Source organism: Suricata suricatta, chromosome 2, assembly GCF_006229205.1.
Source record: "Suricata suricatta isolate VVHF042 chromosome 2, meerkat_22Aug2017_6uvM2_HiC, whole genome shotgun sequence".
Taxonomy (NCBI): Eukaryota; Metazoa; Chordata; class Mammalia; order Carnivora; family Herpestidae; genus Suricata; species Suricata suricatta.
The window spans coordinates 67,055,248-67,069,175 of record NC_043701.1 but is presented as its reverse complement, the minus strand read 5'-3'; positions in this window follow the sequence as shown (position 1 = coordinate 67,069,175).

Sequence of the window (13,928 nt, the reverse complement as noted above, 5' to 3'; positions counted from 1 at the left end):
AAGCAGCCATAAACCATAAAGATATTTGTGATTTATCCAACAGGAAGTCTAAAGATAGTGTAGGCACCAGGCTTGGTTGATTGAGTGACTAAAATTATAACTTCTTTCCATTTCTCTGCTATGTCATTTTCAGTGATGGCCTTATCCAAAATAGATATTGAAAGAAATAGTATCAAGTATATAATATAATCACACATATATAAATATGTTTCTAATTATTTCTTAGAAGGCTCTTCTCCCCACAAAAGCTGTTCTTAGATTATGTCCATACTAATTTATACCCTCAGTACGCATAACAGAGATTTAATATTATATCTCGGAATTATTTCTGATCAGGTAAAACTTATAAAGTATGTTTCATTAGTTGATATTATGAAACTAAAAGAAAATTTTGAAATCAGAGAGATCCGAGTTTGGATCCTGGATAACTTACTTGTTCTAGGTGGCTGTATCCTCATCCCTAAAACAGAAATTTTAGTGCTTAGTTCCTAGTGGTGTTAAAAATTGAATGTGACAATCTGCTTTAAAATAATATAGTGACTTGTTGGTCATGTCCAACAGTTTCAAAACACTTCTGAAGATACTTATTAAAATGTGGAAAAATATATATTTATATATGTCTTTGTATTTGATACCTAGAAAGTACTGTAATGGTGGGAGAGATTATAGTTATAACCAAAAAATGTGTTTGATATCAGTATAACACATATTTGTGAATTTATTTACTTTTTTACTTCTCTATTTTATATCTTTCCAGTATTTTTAAAAACTTATTACAGTAGCTTAAACTTTAAATTCTTTCCTGATATATCAGAAGTTGGCTCTGGTATGGAAGAAAATAATTCTGTTTGCCAAGAATACCATACCTTTTGTTTTAGCATTATACAGGTTTCTCTGTCTACCTTGACATTCTGTATTTATTGCCATTGGGCAGTTCCAAGTTTAGTTTCTGATTGAGCCTTCACAGAGTCAGGCTGAATTTTTACGTACTGGGAACCTGGCCTTATTTCCTTGAACAAAATCTGTAGTAGAACAACGTTCCTAAATAAGATCAAGCCAAAACAAAACTCCAAAAACAAACAACAAGTTTATTGATTTACATCTTAACTATTTGAAGTTGTACAAAGCCATGAATCCAGGTGAACTTCATTTAATTTGGTTATGTCAGTGTGAAAGACCTAAGATGGCTTGAGTTTATCACTATTACTTTTTTACTATCAGAGAAACAAATGTGTATTTTTAGCATTTTGCAAGTTTGTTGCTGATATAGTTTTTATTGTATATTATAATTAAACCACATAAAGTATCCGAATTGTTTTCTGGGGAAATGGCATATAAAATCATTTTGTAGCTAAATATATATCTGATATATATGATTACCTCAAAGCATACCTTAAGATTTGGTTTTGGATTAGGGCACCGAAACAAAGCAAAATATTCTGCTCTGATAAAAACAGAGGAAATTATTTAGGCAAGGACAAAGAGAGCTAATTTGGGTGATAGAATTGAGCTGGAAGTGTGGAATATGGGCTTAAGTAATTCCACTCTATTCCCTAAAGGGTCATGTAGTATTTATTAGCATATCATTGCCGACTAATATTTCAGTTATGTTACTATTTTGCAATTGCCCAAAGTTATTTCCTTTAGCATGACTAGTCCTGCGAGCCTGCTTTGTCTACTTCAACATCATTCTTCAGATACTGCATTTGAGCACAGCTGGCTTGTGTCCTGCAGTGGAAACAAACAGTCCAGGCTTGGAACAATGAAACATCCCCATCAGTTTGAATCTCAGTAAAGGCTGTGTGAATTCAAATAGAAATTAAGAGGACGCTAGTATAGAAGCCAAAAGTTATAGAAACCATCGTATTGAAAATGTATAAATGATACGCCTACTTATTCGTTGTGAAAACATGTGTCTTTTGTCTTTTGGCTTTCAAATATATAGCCATTCAAACCAACTAAATGTTTTAGTCTGTGTTGTGAATGTTTGCAAGTATATGTCATAGTATGGGGTCTAACTTTCTTTTATATCATATTCTTCAGACGAGGGCCCACTTTGTGTATAGGGACAACTGTTTCGGCATGAACTAGAAGCACTTATACAAGTAGATAATGTGATAGGCAGAGAATAAGCAAAATGCCACAAATGCTCATCTAGTTTTTCAAATTACACCACGTCCTAACAATTGCTAATAATGATGAAATGTTCCTGTCAGATATATTAGCTGATATCTCCCATGATTTCTTTCATTGTTGTTAATGATATTATTTTAAAAACAAGATAGAACTGTCCTGGTAGTACTACTGAAGGTTTTTGAAGTCTCAAATTTGATATTTAATTCAGTAATTAGTTTTATCTGTCAAAAATTATTCTCTCTGGCCCCCAACTTTATATAAATGAAAAACGAGTCTGACTATTCAAAAATACGTGTTACTTTTGGTCCATTAGAATGAAAACAATAGCAAAAATAAAAAAGCATCAACTGACAGATATTATTAGGCCTCAGATCTCCAAAATAACTGTCAATATGTCAGGGCTCAGATTGAATGCATTCATTTTTGAATTAATCATATTGTACACACCTGATGAAATAGTAGTGATGAGATGGAAAAATAAAAAATGCCTTTTAAGTTCTGGGCTCAAAATCTGATGCTGAGGAATTGTATTATTCCTTCCATTTTTTGAAAAACACCCCAAATGCATATATATGTCCAGCTACCTAGATATCAGTAATAAAGCTACAAGTTATCTTTCTTTAATCTGGATGGGGTATACCCCACAATTGTTGCAATATGAATTATCTGACTGTTCTAGAGTTAATTTTCACCTATACTGATTTTTTAATTAGTATTTAATTCTTATTAATTAATTAGTATTTTGGTATTATTAGTATATCAACTCTGGTGATTGTATTTTCTAAAGTAAAAATTTTACTAAACTATACTAAATTAGTACTTCTCACCATGCCAAAATGGAAAAAAAAGGAACATTTTAACCTCAATTTATGAAAACATTTTGGTTTCTTTAGGGTCCAGTTGAGTACAGATCGAATTAATGAGACCAGAAAGAAGGGTTTGAGTCTCATGTGGGCCAGTTGGACTGCTCTCTTTCTGGGACCTTTTTCTGGGCATACATGTGCTGATAAGTAGAAGGGGTAGATAAGAGAAAAACAGTCCACTAGGTGATGGCTCAGGGTTATCAGCACCACAGATTGCTTTTACATACGGGTTACTTAAATATTTGTTGTGTTAGCTAAAGTACAGATTTTCAAAAGAATGTTTAAACTCTAAATTTATTTTGATATGGTTTCTGAAGTAGTATATCATTTTGCATGTCCAGCTTTATTGTGTAAATCTTTGGTTTGTCAAGAGCTGTACTTAATAAAGAGAAGCATCTGCTACATATATAAAAATGCATATGTTATGAGTGTTAGAGTTTTATACCTATCATACAGCCTCACAGGTTTGAAACTTTAATCTAACACGAGTGGCACATTGATATATTTGCTATGATTTAAAGCAATACCCTTTCCAGTGTACATAAAGTGTGATCCTATGTGTGTAGGGATGCGTGAACTCAGGTGCATTTGTGTCTGTCCATTTTTCAACCTCTCTCTAGAGAAGAGCTCATCAATTTCATTATAAAGAAATGTCTTATTGGCTTTTCAATCTACTGTTGTTCCACATAGTACAGTATTCCAAAACTCTTTGCATTCTTATTGTCAATGATATAATTCAAAACATACTTACCTCATTTCTAGGTTATTACAGTTACTTCTTAATTGGTATCCTTTGTTGTTTTTATCTTTGATTCATAGATCACACTGTTCCATATTCATCTTCCTAAAAGGTTTTATCAGAGTACTTCCCAACTCAAAATGTCCTTTGCCTTCTATTTCTGAAAACAATATATCTAAACTCTTTCATCAAACATTCAAGGTATTTACAGTCTGTCTTCAACCTTCATTTCTAGTTAATGTCTCTTACTTAGTACCTGTCTTCGTGAACCTATCAGAACACATTTGTTACTAGAGTTCCCTTTTACCCACAATTGCATTTTTCTTTGCCTCTTGCAACATTTTTCACCCATGCATATATGCTGGTCAAGCTACACCCAGATCAGAAAATGGTTTTGCAGGATCAGGCTCATTACTGTGCAACAACCCTTTGTCATGAGGCAAACAACAGCAAATGCCACAAAACAGGTTAAGCATATGTGAGTCAGACAAGGCAGCTCCAAGACTCTGTATTAGACTCCTCAGCTCTCAATGACATTCAGAGTTGTTGGCTCCAATTCATGCATAGCTTCTAACTTGTTTTCCATGTGACTTGAACATACTCTTGTAATTTACACCCTCCCCACTATGCCACCTTTGTTTGATCCCTGCAGGGCTTTTTGAACAAAGTATTCCTTCTAAATTATTGGGCTCAATTCATCTGTCCTTTGGTAACTTGCCCCTAGATTTTTGTAGCCTCACATATCTCTTAGACAATTGGTACTTATGGGATAATAGAACCCCTACTGAGCCCTCCAACATTGCAATTTCCCTTAAATTATGATTTGTCTGGCACCCTGTGCCTCTGATTTATTTCTAATTTGTGGTTCCAAAAGCTTCCAGACTTATAGTATTTCTGGCACTCTAACTTGTTACCGACCTCTCACAGCTGCATTTCCCTATACTGCTTTGAGTACCGAACATGCCAACCCCAGGGAAGCCTATCCATGCAGTCCATACTGCTCTAGAGCCACAACTGCCCATTAATTGTCCCTGAACATTAATTGTGTCTTATTGTCCCCTTTGTTCATGCCACCTCTTTTTGCTTTAAATATCATCTCCCTCTGTTTGTTTTAATCCTGATGGTACTCTGATTTCACACTCCTATCCGTGTCCGTCATGAAATTTTGATTACCAGCCTAGCTTATAGTGATCTCCTCTGATATTTATTGACCCTTTTCACATAGTGTTTCATAGGAGATGTGGTTTTTATCAACAGGAGGACTGGTGGTTTGGAGTCAGACAAAACAGACTGTAAGTTGGGCATTTTATGCTCTTTTCTTTCTCTGATTTCTCATTTGTTGAATACTAATAATAATAGTAAATGGTAAAATAAGAAAAGTGAAAAGAAAGATGCTAACAGTAATACTAAAGGCTTCTTGTAAAGACCAAATAACATATTGAATTTATTCAGTAAATATTTATTGAGTGCTTACTATCGGCCAAGCACCATAGGGGGGATTTTAGGTGAACAAAATCGATAAAATTATCTGCCTGTATGTCAGTTGTTATTATAGTAACAATGTCAACCGGATTTATTGTTATAAGACTGTGACATTTACTTTTTCTGTATCTCAAACTGCTAATGCATTACATGCTACACTAAGGAATATTTTTATTTTTCTATCTTATATTGTTACATTTTGTTCTCCGTTTTAATTTTATTGATTTTTATAGATAACGTGTTGGATTTTATAACATATTCCCACAGCCACTCTTGAGATCATGAATAGTAAACAAAACATCCCTTCATTTGTATAGAAGCTTTCTTGTAACTTGAAGCCATGATACTGAGTTCTTACAGATTCACATTTGATGTTATTATTATTTTAATGCAGTAAAAAGAAAAATGCAATAGCATTCTAAGTGCATCTGATGTCAGGGTAAGGTCTGGCATTCCCTGGATTTTTATGGTTTGCATAAAAATGCTTGAACTTTGGAGTTCTTAACAAAATATTAGTAGACTATGAATTTTACCATGATGATGTAATCTTGGTAGCATATGTGCAAAATAAAGTATCAGCTCTATTGAAGACTTTATTTTAGCCTGACTCATCCATGGGTTCTTGAGCTGTAAATGCTAATGCTGTAATGTGTGCCTGGAGAAACCACATGTTTAATTGCCCTGTCTGAAATATTTAGTGCTGGATTTGTTTTCTTCACTTCCACATTGATCACAGAAAAGATGAATAATGTTGAATTGAGGAAAGTGAATTTGAAACAAAATACATTTAAGAATTGGTATTGTTAGGAAAGCAAATAGAAACCCTACAGGGTTTCAAAATGGCTGAGTATGTGTGGTGAATAGGGGCATTGCTGAGAATACTTCACACTTTTAAGTAGTTACTTGTTTTCATAATAGGCTTACTTTAATGACATTGTTTTATTTTTAAAGCAATATCTTTTCAGTATTGAAACATTTTAAATTTAATTCTCTGAGAAAGGGTGGAGACAGAGGTGTGTATTTGTGTGTGAGTATGCACAATCCTTTCCTCCTTTATATTATTTCAAAATGCAGTTATTTAAAGGTCAGTTGATGCATATTTTGATCTGCTTCCCGGGACAATAGAATCAGAGCATGCTTTCCACAAAGTTGCTCAGAGAAAGATCCAGGCTATCTAAAATTAGGTTAGATGGTCCTGAGCAAAGAAATCAAAGCTGCCTTATATTTAGTTCTACTGGGACATCCTGCTGTGCGTTGATGTAACCATAAAATGCCCTCCTGGGCCAATATGGGCCACCAATAAGCTCCCTGCAGTAAATCTTTAGGTACATGCAGGTGGATATTTTATTCAAGAGGAGAATATCTGCTCTGCTACCAGAGAGCACTAGAATTATTTTGAATCTTTTGCTCAAATTTGTTTGTCACGTCATCTGTTTTTCTGCATAAAATAGCCTTTTGGGAGGCCCAGGTGGCTCTGTCAGTTAAACTTCTGACTCTTGATTTCAGCTCAGGTCATGATCTTACAGTTCATGAGACTGAGTCTCATGTGGGCTCTGTGGTGACCATGCAGAGCCTGCTCCGGATTCTCTCCCTTTCTTCTCTGCCTCTCCCCTGTTCACGTGCATGCACTCTTTGTCTCCAAATAACTAAACATTAAAAAATAGTCTTTAAAATATTTTGAATTTACTCCTTCAATAATATCAATATTTATAAAATTAGAAAAAAAATTACTTCACAAGAAATATCATGTTTAGACGAATAAGGAGATAAATTGGTATTTAATATATAGTTCAAGTGCTCATATAATTATCTTATTAATGGTTTACTTTTGATGTATTGTATGAATCTTCAAAGAGCTTCAGATGCAAAAACAAAGCTAAGTTTTGGACGTAACAGAAAGGTGTCCTTTGTTTCTTGAGTAAATACAACCATGTTATAATTTGGTGGATTCTTAGTTAAAACTATAGCATTCTAACATTTTGTCCCTACTCAGGCAATGCTGAGGAAATAAAGGAAAAGCACACATTCTCTTTCTTCTCCCCTCTTTCTCTTACATTTTTCTAGTAGTCTTTTATTTTGTAACATATCTTTTAATTTTGTTCTTCTAATAGTATTGGATAAACAAACTTGTTAGAATAGTCATCATGTCAACTGAATATTCTAGGAAGATCAGCATCCATTTTCCTTCTGTATGAATGATAATCTATCAAAAATACAAATGAAAGAGTACAAACAGGCATTGCTTTGTAAAGAGAATATTAAGATTTTCATTCACATTCATATGTTAAGAATGACAAGAAAAAGTTTTTCAAAAATTATCATGAGAGCCATTGACACTTCAGGGCAATGAGGAATCGATAATAAAATGAATTAGAAAAATAGTAGTTTATTTAAGCAATCATGTGTCTCTGAGGAAAGCTGGATTATTTATTTTTCTAGGAATGGTGTTTGGATGGCATTATTAATGAATTTTTCCAGCATTGGGCTGTGTGCTGACAGCTCAGAACCTGGAGCCTCTTTCGGATCCTGTGTTTCCCTCTCTTTCTCTCCCCTTCCCCCGCTCATGCTCATGCTCTGTCTCTCTCTCTCTCAAAAATAAATAACAATAAGCAAATTAAAGAAAAGAATATATCTGCTAATATGTATGACTTTCAGGTTCACAGGATTTTATTTAGAAGCATATAATTATAAAACTGAAAGAGGCAGGGTAAGTCTTCATTCTGGTCCATCCTCCTGTAGAGTGAACACTCCCAAAGCATTGAAAGTGGTGACTGAAGTCCTTCATTTCAAGATGGTGGCAACCACAGCTTTCATGTTGAACAATTCCATATATTACATTCTTCTCATGATAATGGTCTGAAATTTATCTCCTTGTCTAAACTGATTGTGGTTCTGATGATGACCTAGGTTTATCCAATCTCCCAATTTTGAGAGTAAGAAGGAAGATATTTAGACCAAGTGTCCATGAACATGCAGAGGTATTCTCATTGGCCATCTCTATGGTCTACAAGCATTATTTTGTCTCAGATTTTATGGAATGATGATATGAAATCATGACTATTTCTCTAAAGAATGGTCTTAGTATTAAGGACATGTTTTGATCATCTGTAATGCTCCTTAATAATGTATTTCTTAAGTACCCTACATAAATGTGTCATAAATTTATTATGTAACCTAGATAAAAATCCTTCATAAACTTTATTCCATTTCAGATATTGCATTTCATTGATTTCAAGATGTGGGGTGCCTGGGTAGCTCAATCAGTTAAGTGTCTGACTTCAGCTCAGGTTATGATCTCACAGTACGAGAGTTTGAGCCCTGCATTGGGTTCTGTAATGATAGCTCAGAGCCTGGAGACTGCTTCAGATTCTGTCTCTCACTCTTTCTCTGCTGTGCGTGGATGTGCTCTCTCTCTTTCTCTCTCTTAAAAAAATTTTTTTAAAAATGTGACATTATTTTATCAATTGCTAAAATGAAAAAAATTGTGCTCCTAATTAATTTATGATTCAATTATTTATTATCATTTAGAATTTTCATTTTATACTTATTGGAAGAAAGCTTTTAGGGTCTATTTAGGAAATTTTTATGATATATAACACATATACATATGAAAAACAGTAAAATCAACATGAGAACATTAGTTGAGGTATGCCCAAATATCTTTAATTGAGATTCTAACTTTCATATACATATACATAAAGTTTTTATTATTTTTTAAGTTTATTTTTGACAGAGGGAGAACATGAGCGGGGGAGGGGCAGAGAGACAGAGAGCAAGAGATAGAATCCCAAACAGGCTTTTCACTGTCAGTGCAAGTTTGATGCAGGGCTCAAACTCATGAACTGTGAGATCATGGCGTGAGCTGAAATCAAAAGTCTCATACTTAACCGACTGAGCCACTCAGGAGCCCAGATATTCTAACTTTTCGAGTTCCTTTTCTATTTAGAGTCATTGATATCCATTTTTTTTCTTTTGTTCTTTCTTTCTTCCTTTCTTTCCTTTTCTTTCTTTGTTTCTTTGCTTTTTGTAATTTTGTTTTTATATCAGGAATTGTTGTAGCAGCTCTTATTGAAAAAAGAGAAAAAGAGAGAAAAAGAAAGAGAGCTCCATTGTTTCCATAACTTTCTTCTAAGCAACTGGATTCCATTCTGCAAAGGTGTTTGTTTTATTTTGTTTTGTTCATGTATGAGCACATTCAACTATATCAAAATGCAGCATGGATGATATTAATTTAAGCAGGACTTATTTCAATATCAAAGGCATTAAATTTTGAAATCTCTGTACGTTAAAAATGACAACAAATATGGTAGTATATTTTTAACAAGTAGTTTGAATTAATCAAGCCAGACAGGATAAGGATATCCTATATAAATGTGTCTGAAAAATAATTAGTTTCCATTATTCAATGGCCTGTAAAGGCAGCTTCCTAAGAGCCTTTGCTCTTTACCGCCTCCTCTGTCACAAAATTCTGTTGCCCTCATTAGAGATATGGTATCTAAAATATGGATGCAAAGATGTGGTGTCCAGGACCTTGGTAACCATTATATCAAGAGATAATTAGGATATTCAATTCCCAATTATTTCCAAGGGAGAATTCTGGTTTTCTCAGTGTAAAGAACAGCTTTGGAATAAAGTTATTAGTTTTAGATTCCAGGCTACTTTCTAGAAAATAAAGGAATTATAATAGAATGAATTAGATACAGTATATTGCTTATGCAGAAGGGAGCTTTGAGTAATGCTGCTTTACCCCTGTAAGCCAAAAGTTATAAAGGAGACATAGTTGTGATTAATCAAAACATGTGGACCTGTAAATTTCTCTTATTCATTTTTAACTTCATATTATGGAAAATTTAATTATACTTAAAAGCAGAGAGAATACAACAACATACACCTATGTATCCATAACCTACCTTCAACAGTTATCTGTGATTTTTCAATTTGTTTCATCTATTTTCATTACTTCTCCCCCCACTCCCGGAGAATTTTAAAGAAGTACCAGGTATTAGGGTTCTGGACCTAATTCTAGTATGTGGCAAGGGAGTGGAGTGGATTTCGACACACATCCAAGTAATTCTCTGGGCACCAGCTGGTGTCCTACATTCAGCTCACCTCTGACACTGTCTCAGTGGAGCAGCTCACAGAACTCAGGAGACTGTTTACTTACTAGATCACCAGTTTATTATAAAATGACATAATTCAGAAACAACCAGATGAGAGAGATGCATAGGACAAGCAAGGTATTAGAAAAGGACACAGAGCTTCCATGCCATCTTCAGGTGTGTCACTCTCCGTTTCTCCACACAACATCAACCTAGAAGCTTTCTGAACTCTGTCCTCTTGGGTTTTCATGAAGGCTTCATTATTTTGGCATGGTTAATTAAATCACTGGCCAGTTGTCAATTGATACAAACTCCAGGTCCTTTCCCTTCCCTGGAAGTTAGTGGGTGAAACGGAAAGTTGCTATCCTCTAATCACAGTGTTGGCTCTTCTGGCAACCTAGGCTCCATCCTTAGGTACTTTCCTAAAGTCCACTTAATTAACATAACAAAGATTCCTTTATAGCTTCTATCAATTAGGAAATTCCAAGGGTTTTCTGGATCTGTGCCTAAATCAAGGAAGAACAAATAAAAATCAATTATAGGGGCATCTGGATAGGTCAGACTGTTAGGCATCCAACTTTGTCTCAGGTCATGATCTCATGGTTTGTGAGTTTGAGCCCCATATCAAGATCTCTGCTGTCAGCAGCAGAGCCCACTTTGATCCTATGTCTCCCTCTCTCTGCCTCTCCCCTTTTCATGCTTTCTGTCTCAAAAATAAATAAATATTAAAAAACCCCCTCTCATTGTATATCACAATATCACACCAAACGTCTTATATTTTTACCATCTATATTTTAGTATGCTTAATTTAGAAAGGACATTTTAGACATAACCACTTTGTCATTATCACAGCTAATAAACTTATTAATAATTACCAAATATCAAGTCTCTCTGATTCTCTCAAAGTTGTCTTTTGAAAATTGATTTGTTTCTTCCTTTCCTTTTTCCATTCCCTTTCTTTCCTTCCTTCCTTCTTTCCTTCCTTCCTTTTGTCCTTCCTTCATTCCCTCTTCCCTCCCTCCCTCCCTCTTTCAATCCTTCCTTCCTTTCTCATGAATTAGGGCCAAAACAAGTTTGATGATTGTGCTGGAATACTATGTTTCTAAAGTCTTCTTACTCTCTATCATTCTTAGAGCAAATTGACATTCCTAATTTTTTGAAGAAGATAAAAGTGACAGTGGACTTTGTGTCAGGAAATTTGGCTTCTACTAATGGCTGGTGTAACTAGTTATTGACCAAGTTAGACTCAGGAGGAAACAAGCAGATAGTAACATTTTTTCTCACTGTTATACCTTAAAATAAGCTCTGTGGATTCTTCCCAGATCTAGTGTTTCTCCTAGTTTTCTAGCTACTATTAGGTCTTAAAAATAGACTCTTTTTTTCTCCCTTGCTGTTGAGCAGTGTAATGCAGTCTAATATCTTACTTTCTCACTCACTAAGGTTTTCTCCCTCCTTGTAACAACCCTACACCTGTTCTAGCCCCATAGATTTCAGAAAGGGATCAGTGTGTCTCTTCTCTCTTTTTTGCTCTGCCTTCTTTCTCATAGATTATGTGCTTCTTCTGGATCTTCAAGGTTCAGACCAAATGGTAAAGGATGAAATAAGAAAATAGGTTACTTTTTCATATCTGGGGCTGTTTAATCTGGTGGCAAACTGCTTTGTGTTTCAGATGCCTAAATGTTTGTTGTTTATGAAACACTTTCGTGGATTTTTCTGATATTTTCCACTACTGGAGACTACCAACATAGATCTCTAACTGGCAATACATTTTCTTTTCAGACCTGACTTTTCTGAAGTTCTTTCTGTTGGGGCTCTCTTATTTTAGGGATTCTTCTTGGGAATAGTCCCTTTCCACTCTGATGACAACCTGTTTCCATAAATCCACTAGGTCAGTGGGAAAATGAATACATCCTTATTATGCCCAACAGTGGATATATTGGTCTTTCTCAGTAAGTCTTGTCTCAATAGTCTGTTCCCTCATATCATACTGATAGAGAGTTTTTAGAAGTACAGCCATTGCTGAACTCCAGTAAACACAGAGTTGGACTAAGTTGGGAAAGAAAATCTTGATTTAGGATAAGGAGAGGATGATCCAGTACTCCAGAAATTCTTTCTGTGAATTGATATTATCTATCAGTTTTTCATAACTCCTCAGGAATTTGTGGCCTTTTTAAAAAAAAATATAGTCTGGAAGTGAGTAATGAGCCAAAGTGGATTTGCATTCTCTAAAACTATCTCGAGTAGATCCGCTATCTATTTTTCTCACCCTCTGGATCCTATAAGAAGGAAAATTCACAGTTAACATCCTTGGGATCAGCTACAACTTAGATCCAACTTCATTGGATCTATTTTCTCGAATGTAAAGTCCATTCAGTGTTAAGCTCACTGTTAGGCCTGTATTCAGTGAATGGATGCTGTGTCATAAAGGAGAGACAACTGAATGTACTCTGCTAACATTGGATTGGCAGTGTTACAGAAGTAAACAGGATAGGCCAAGCCTTGAAAGGAGGGAAGTGAAGGAAGAAAGCATTGTTTCCAACCAAGATGGATACACCTTTCAGCTCTGTATCCCCCACAACTCTGATCAAAGTAGCAACTTTTCAATAACTATTTATATATAAGCAAATACCCACAGATTTAAAGATTGGGGAACCATTTACTTATAGGACTGAGGAAGTAGATTTTTTTCAAACTTAAAGATGAAGCATCCAGAATATTTTTTAAGTTGGCGGAGGGAGAAGAGAGAGAATCCCAAGCAGGATCCACTTCATCAGCACAGAAGCCAATATGGGGCTTGAACTCACAAACATGAGATCATGATGTGAATCAAAATCAGGAGTCATATACTTAACCAACTGAGCCATCCAAGCCTTCTTGGAATCTTTTTAAAACAAGTAGATCCATTTGAAAAATCACCAGCCAGTGTCAGAAATATGACCTCTGGTCATGTATGTAAGAGGACAACACAGGAATCACATGTATGGAACTCTAGCCTTGATTAAGTTGTTTACTTATCTGACCTAAGTACTTGCAACTCACCAGTTCTTTCCTCTCTGCCACATGTTGGTAGGGATTGACTCTGCCAAAGGAACAAGAGAAAAGTATGTGTGAAAAGAAAAGAAGGGGGCACCTGGGTGGCTCAGTTGGTTAAGAATCCGCCTTCAGCTCAGGTCATGGTCTTGGTCAGGTCTGTTAGTGAGTATGAGCTTCATGTCAGGCTTTGTGCTGACAGCTCAGAACCTGGAACCTGCTTCTGATTCTGTGTCTCCCTCTCTCTCTTCCTCCCTTCCCTGCTATTTGTGCTCTGTCTGTAGTTGTCTCTCTCTCTCTACCAAAAATAAAATAAACATTAAAAATTTAATGAATTTAATGAAAAATTAAAGAAATGAAAAAAAAAGAGGTAGAAGAACAACCTGAGAGTAAGGTTAAGGGCAACAAAACCAGCCTATGTTCTGCTACGATGCTATGATGCTTAGTTAAACAAACCAACGAACCCCAAAAGTGTGTCTTTATTGAGCACCCAAAATGTATCCATTATTTCCAAGGTACACTGAGAACATATATGACTTTTAGGATAAAGTTACTGTTTTCTTGAACTTTGTGTCATAA